The following is a 7,397-nucleotide window of genomic DNA, read 5'->3' on the forward strand; positions in this document are numbered from 1 at the left end:
AGGGTGCGGTTAAATCGTTCACACATCCCGTTCCCCATGGGATGGTAGGGTGTTGTCCTGGATTTCTTCATACCGGTCAAATCACAAAGCTCTTTGATGACATCACTTTCGAAATTGGTACCTTGGTCGGAGTGGATCCTTTCTGGAATTCCATAATGCAGGATGAAATTATCAAAGAGTACTTTGGCTGTGGTCTTCGCTGTTTGGTTCCTGGTGGGTATCGCTTGGGCATATCTAGTGAAATGGTCGGTGATCACTAGTATGTTCTGGTGACCTCTAGACTGCTCCAAGGTTAGGAAGTCGATACAGACAAGCTGCAGCGGAAACGGAGTCTGTATGCTGACCAACGGTGCTCTTTGACTGGTATGAGGGGTGTTCTTCACACATCTTCCACAATGTCATATCCAGTTCTCAACATCTTTGTCCAATCCTGGCCAATAAAATCTGTCTCTGACTAGTGATGTTGTTCTGTCTTTGCCAGGATGGCCCATATCGTTGTGAAGTGCTCTCAATACTCTATCAACATGTGCTGGTGGTAACACAAGCTTGTCTATTTCGGTGCCATCTACGTTCACTTTCCTGAACAGAACGTCGTCCTTTAGATGGAGATGGGGGAACTGGCGTATAAGTGGTGTTGGTCCAACTTCCGCAACTGTAGGTCTTCTTCCATCTCTGACGTATCTGGCAAACTGTTTCAGTAAGGGATCCATTTCCTGTGCTCGTTTCCAGTCAATGATGTCTTCTGGTATATCTTCATCCTCATCCTCATCAGATGGTAGTGATGATGGGTCGACTGCTAAACTCTCGACTAATGCTGAAGTGGCTGAGTTGCAGATGGCTTGGACTGATTTCTTGGAGATGGTTTCCATGTCATCAGGTGGCAAACGACCAAGCGCATCTGCGTCTCCATTGGACTTCCCTGGTCTATAGATGATATCGAAGTCGAAGGCGGCTAAGCTGGCTAACCATCTATGTCCGGTGGCATCGAGTTTAGCTGAAGTGAGGACGTAGGTCATCGGATTATTATCTGTCAGTACTGTAAATGGTGCGCTGCAGAGGTAGTCACGGAACCTCTCACAAACGGCCCACTTGAGAGCGAGGAACTAAAGTTTGTGCGCTGGGTATCTTGCCTCTGACTTGGTTAATACTCTACTGGCATAACTGATGACCTTCTTTCCATCTTCTTGGTTCTGGTAAAGAACTGCTCCGAGTGCTGTGCCTGAAGCGTCGGTATGGAGCTCAAAGGGTAGCTTACTGTTGGCATATCCTAGGATAGGAGCTGACACTAGTAGGTTCTTCAGTCTTTGGAAAGCATCTTCCTGTTCATTACCCCATGTCCAGTCTTTCTGTTTGTGTTTCTTGGATTTCTTGGATGTTGGTGAGGGCATCAAGTCTGTCAGGTGTTTGCTGATGACGCTGAAGTTCTTGATGAAACGCCTGTAGTATCCAACGAATCCAATAAAGGGACGGACATCTTCAGGGCTGGTAGGTGTTGGCCAGTTCACTACCTTGGCTGCCTTGTCGGGGTCTACCTCAACGCCGTCTTTGGAAACGACATGTCCAACATACTTTACCTTTCTCTTAAAGAAGGAACATTTGTCTGGGCTCAACTTCATGTGGTGTTGTCGGATCCTGTCGAAGACTTGGCGAAGGTTTTCTAGATGCTCTTCATACGTTCTTCCAAAAACAATAACATCATCTATAAAATTGCAGCAGATCTTTAAGTGCAAATCCGATAGGCACTCCTCCATCATGCGCTGGTACGTGGCCGGTGAATTAGTCATACCAAATGGCATCCGGTTATATTCATAAAAACCGAGCGGGCCAGCTGTGAAGGCGGTTATCTCTTTATGCTCTTCAAGGATCTCTACTTGGTGGTAGGCACTCTTGAAGTCGACTGTGGAGAAGAAGGAGCTGCCTGATAATGAGTCGAGGAGGTCTTCAATTCTTGGCAAGGCGTAGCTGTCTTTCTTTGTCTTCTGGTTCAGTTCCCTATAGTCAACACATATCCTCAACTTGCCATTCTTCTTCCTGACCAAGACTAAGTTGGATGTCCAAGGACTGTGTGAGGGTCGAATCATGCCTGCCGACATCAGTTGACGAAGGTGTTCTTTGACCTCATCATACATGGCTGGTGGTATACGCCTGTATCGTTGCTTGAATGGTCGGTCATCAAGTAGATCAACTCTGTGTCTCACTTCTGTATGGCCTATATCTTCATCATTCTTTGAAAACATGTCGTCGTATTCCTTGATTAAGTTGACGCCGGTTTTGAATTCTGTATCTGTCAAGTCACTCTGAGTCAGCTCTATCTTGTCAAATATGGATGATGATGTTGATGATGTTGATGTATCAGGTAATGGAGGTTGTAGTGTCACTGGTTGTATCTCACAGAGGACTTTTCTAGGTGGTATAACGATGGTCTTTGTAGAGAGGTTTGAAATGCTGACGTTGATAATACCATTCCTCTTGTATTGGTACTGCACAAGACCAGGTTCTATCTCTAAATCTGTATTCTTTGGTTGTAGCTTAGATGGATGGAGCATTGCTGTAGCGGTACTGTAAGGCAATTCTTTGTCGAAGAAACCTAATATCTCGCATCTCTCGTTTGGCTTGATGGTAACTGGTTTCTGTGTGGCATTCTTAACTATGGCTAATGTGTTGTTGTTCTTAGTAAGTTCCTGTTCTCTTATGTTGATGGATCTAAATGTCATGTATCAACACCAAATTATTTGTAAATAAGATTTCAAATAAATGATGAGTACTTCAATGCAATACAAAAATGAATGTGTGAATGTCAATGAAATGCAAAAGTACTATCTCAAGGTGTATATGTGCTATGCAAGTGTATATATGTCAATGTACAATGTACCTAAGTGTAAGCAAATGTGTCTAAGTTTACTCCATATCTACACAAGTGTATGCTTAGGTGTATCAGTATATGCATGTGACTAACTCACTAAGTGTATCTCATGTATCTCAGCTTACATGCACATCAAAATGTTTTCAAAGTGTAAACAAAGTGAATGTGTGTATCTGTACAATATGTATGTTTACAAATGTGCCGCTCAGAGACTAAGTCGATAAACGAGAAAAATCGACAAAATATTTTTTAATCACACAATATGCTAAGTTTTATTTGTTGTTAAACTAAATAAAGTGAAAGTGAAAGTAAACCAAATATAAATAAATTATATTGATACTTCCGGTTGACCTTGACCTTCACTAATAGGTGTGTTTGTGTGTTGGGGGGGGGGTAGGGCTGTGACCCTATGCAAACACACAAGTGAAAATGTATAAGTACAAATTCATAATACCCCTGTAAAATTGTCTCAAAAATAATCACTATGTTCGATAATACACAGTCAGATAAATTATCAAAATAATTCGTATGCAGTTTCTAAAAGTAAATTTACAACGGTGTTAAACTATGACCAAAAACTGCATGTTTCTGTGTGAAAATGACAAAGTTCGTTTTCGGTATTTTAAACACAAATATTTATGAAATAAATATGACAGTTACTTTGTAAACACACAAGACAAATGACATTTACAAAACATAAACGTACACAAACAAATAACATTCAATTACTGACCATAATCGATGAACAAATCTGTCTGCTTCTGTTGGTTGACAAAAACGAATTTCCGGAAGTCAATATTCAGGTTGTCGTGATCACATGTTGAATGTTTATAGCTAGCTAGACATCGTGACGTAGTAAAGTAGTAGTCTGACGTATCACAGGTGTACACACATGTTAAACAGGTGATTGCGCAATATAAACAAAGTTGTCGCTACACAGTACACTAAACCAATACTTCTGATGAATTCACGTGGGGCGCCATTGTGACAATGCTGTATTTTACGGTCTTTAGAAAACAATAAACACTATCTCAGGTTCTAATAGGTTCTTTATTCATTCAAATAAAGTATGGTTATAAAACCCTGAAATAACAATAAAGATATCCTAACTATCTATTCAACAATTACTATAAAATACCTTATAAATCTAGTAATTATATATGATACAGGAAAAGTACAATATTCCAAATATGACTATATTAAAAATGTATACGGTAATATCGGATCTGTTCAAAATGAGTATGATGCATTCTGATTGTAATCTATACTTGTTTTACATAGTTAAATGCACATCTTAAAGAATGCATATGCACATCACAGTAAATAATATATTTGCTGTATTCGATCTTGTTTTAAATGTTGTGTAGTAAAAATATAAAATAACATATTAGTTAAGCAAAAGCAAATGTTAAAGCAACATTACACTATGTTAATAAACAATACATAAGCAAAGCAAAAGCACACATAAGTACAACAAAACATACCTTGCAGGTTTTGCAAAGGTTAGGTTTACAACCCAAGATAATCTGCTACATAGTACACAGTAATAATAACGTACACTGTATCCACCTGAAGATATAAATATTAAGCTACTAAAAATCTAATCAAAATGGACAAAAATATTATCTCCCTTGTCTATTTATCCAGTTATTAACATATTGAGTTTATATGCTTATTTAAGTATTAAAATCATAATCAAACACTCATTCAACATGATAAAATCCTAGTTAATGGTTTTTATGTCAAAATTATCATTTTAACCATTATTTATAAATTATTTACAACCATCAAATAATTTATATACCAGATTTAATTGATTTATCTGTATTAGTTACTTTATGCAGTTTAATATATAAGTTTAAAAGTTTTATATCAAGTCACACACACTTACACACACTTTTCATACAATCAATCAGCCATTCACACTATGTCATTCATAACTCTCAATCTCACAACTCAAACCAGTTAAAATAAGGTTTCATAGATATGTTAATAAAGGATTGAAGTAATAAGACTAACCTTCAAAAGAATAGGAAACTATCCATAATAAGAAGTCCAAAATATGAGTTCAAGTTAGACAAACAAAATAATGGCTTCCATCTGTCAAAACATATAAAGTCAAGTAACCAAAACAAAGACAAAGGATTCCCGCCTAAAATATGACACATGACTGTCCCACAATTCCTATCACCAAAACTGACCAATAGAAATAAATAACCAAAAGTACTGTTATAAATTACTACTCTGAAAATAATTATTACAAGATTAGAATTACTAAATTAAGACTAACTGCTATCAGGAGAATACTATCAGCTGAAAACATGAATACTATAAATTAACTGTAATCATGTAGATTCAATCAGCTGAAAACATAATTTCATAAATTTAATTAAGAATAAAATTAATGAAATACTAAACTATAATTAACATGACAATTAATAAAAATGTGTACAAAACTTGACTCTGCCACACTTGTCAATCTTCCAGGAATTAGTTCCTGAAATTAATTAACAGAGAACTGTTTGATTTGGTAGTTTGAAAAGGGCGTCAACAAAAGTAGATGGCAGATGCTTACAAATGTAATATTGTTTTAAAAAAAAGAATAATATTCAACAGAGGTCGATGCTTATTAAGCAATTAATGTAGTTTTGTAATTGACTGAAATGGTGAAAATGTAATAAAATACATAGACGGCAATTTTAAGAACTAACAAAATAACTGATAATCGGTTTATGATTTAATTTATTTTGTTAAAGAACATTTACTGTCATCTACGTTACAAACCCAAAACAATTTTGCTATTTATTCTGACATCCCAATGCGTTTAACGTTACATTGGCACAAACAAAATGGTGAGATAAAATTGACTCTGTGTTTTTATTTTTTTTAACGAGCAGGGAAAAGAAGATACTACTCAATAGACATCTTTAATCACAGTATATTTAAGAGATTTTTAAATGTATTTGAATGTTCACAACTGGTAGCTACGCTAAGTATTAATGCGATGTACATTTAATGTTTCGTTATTTGTAGTTCTTTGTACAGATTCCTTATACTTTGAAAAAAAAAAACAAACAAAAAACAAAAAACAAACAAAAAACATAAAACAAAACAAAAAACAAAACAAAACAAAACAAAACAAAAAACAAATAACAAACACACAAACAATTCCAAATCATCTTCCAAATATACTGAAGAAGTTGTGTTCAAACTGCTGGAATATTTTATTGCAACATATTTGTTCTGTGTGGTATGTTCCTAAACTTGCTGCCCTATTCCTTCAATTTTATAAGATTGACTTCACTGCTGATCTGAACAAAGTAATTGAACATCTCTAAACCAAATCCTTTAATCTTAGTTTCCGCTATATAGATAACGAATTATCGTTTAATAGGCTTCGTTGTTTCGAGTATTTTATACATCGCATCTACCCTAAAGAACTCGAGAACTAGAGATAAAAGAAAACTACTGTGAGGTCGGTCTCATACCTTGACCTACACATAGAAATCAATATCGATGGTGAAGGAAAACTCTTGACCAAACTATACGACAAACGCGATGACCTTTCGTTCAGTAATGTCAACTTTCCTTTCATCTGCGGCAACATCCCATCAACACCTGCGTATGGAGTTTTCATATCACAACACAAACGTTAATCCAGAGATAGCCGCAACTACGCAGACTTGTTGTCTCGCGAGATAGAAATCTAACAAATGGGCTTCTTGAACAGGGTTATTTTGCTACAATATTAGAGTCATCACTACAGAAATTTTATAGTCGACATCATGAACTCGTGGAACGCTACAGTGTATCCATCTGCGCCATGAAATATATGTATGTGTTATGTTCTTTGTGTGTGTCTGTCTTCCATGGCTGGTCTTTTCTTTATCACTGAATGACATAACCGCTAGAATCTTGGTTCCTTGATCAACTCTCTTACACACAAAAAGAAGCCGAAACAAAACAGACTATTTCATATCTGCACATTATTGAAATCGAAATTTTGGATAATATCTCCCAAGTAAAGAGCACAAGACTAGAATCTCGTGATCTGTCAATTAGTAGTTTGTAGAAAAAATAAAATTTTCTGCTGATAAATCAATGTTTTCAGAACAGGACTAAGATTGCATGAAATGAGGCCAATATACATAAACTTATTTTCCAGAATCTCCTCTGAGGACTTAAAACTACTTTCTGGTTTACTACGTAAAATTATGTTAGCTTATTGGCAAAATATGAAAACAAAACCTCACAAGGCATAAGTACTATTCATTACAAAGCCACGATTTTGTTTCTATTGCACTGAACTTGTTGAATGAATAGGCAGGATTTATTACTTAACATAGCAGAGGTGAAAAGTTTTGAAATAGAAATATACCATCTGGACAGCAGATTGTATTTTTCGATCAAATACGCGGTGGTTAAAAGGGAATCATAAGATTTCATTACCTGCTCATACTCTTACACATTAAATGTAATTATAATTTACTAACCATTTCCATAGAGATGGTAAATTCTGATTCTGTAGTTTTTG

At 36.0% G+C, this 7,397-nt stretch overlaps 1 protein-coding gene across 1 annotated transcript in view; it reads right to left on the reverse strand.

The window, feature by feature from the left end:
- LOC148604861 (uncharacterized) overlaps positions 1-4,612 on the reverse strand; it is a 66,166-nt gene extending 61,554 nt beyond the window's left edge. Inside the window, exons 1-2 of the mRNA XM_088547523.1 lie at positions 4,348-4,612; positions 3,597-3,946 (exon numbers count right to left, since the gene is read on the reverse strand). The gene's annotated coding sequence lies outside the window, so the exon portion shown is untranslated. The remainder of the gene's footprint in view (positions 1-3,596; positions 3,947-4,347) is intronic.
- Positions 4,613-7,397: the final 2,785 nt, after the last annotated feature.

Source organism: Perna viridis, chromosome 10 (genome assembly GCF_037379345.1).
Source record: "Perna viridis isolate PV_CMFRI_1.1 ecotype Kerala chromosome 10, ASM3737934v1, whole genome shotgun sequence".
Lineage (NCBI taxonomy): Eukaryota > Metazoa > Mollusca > Bivalvia > Mytilida > Mytilidae > Perna > Perna viridis.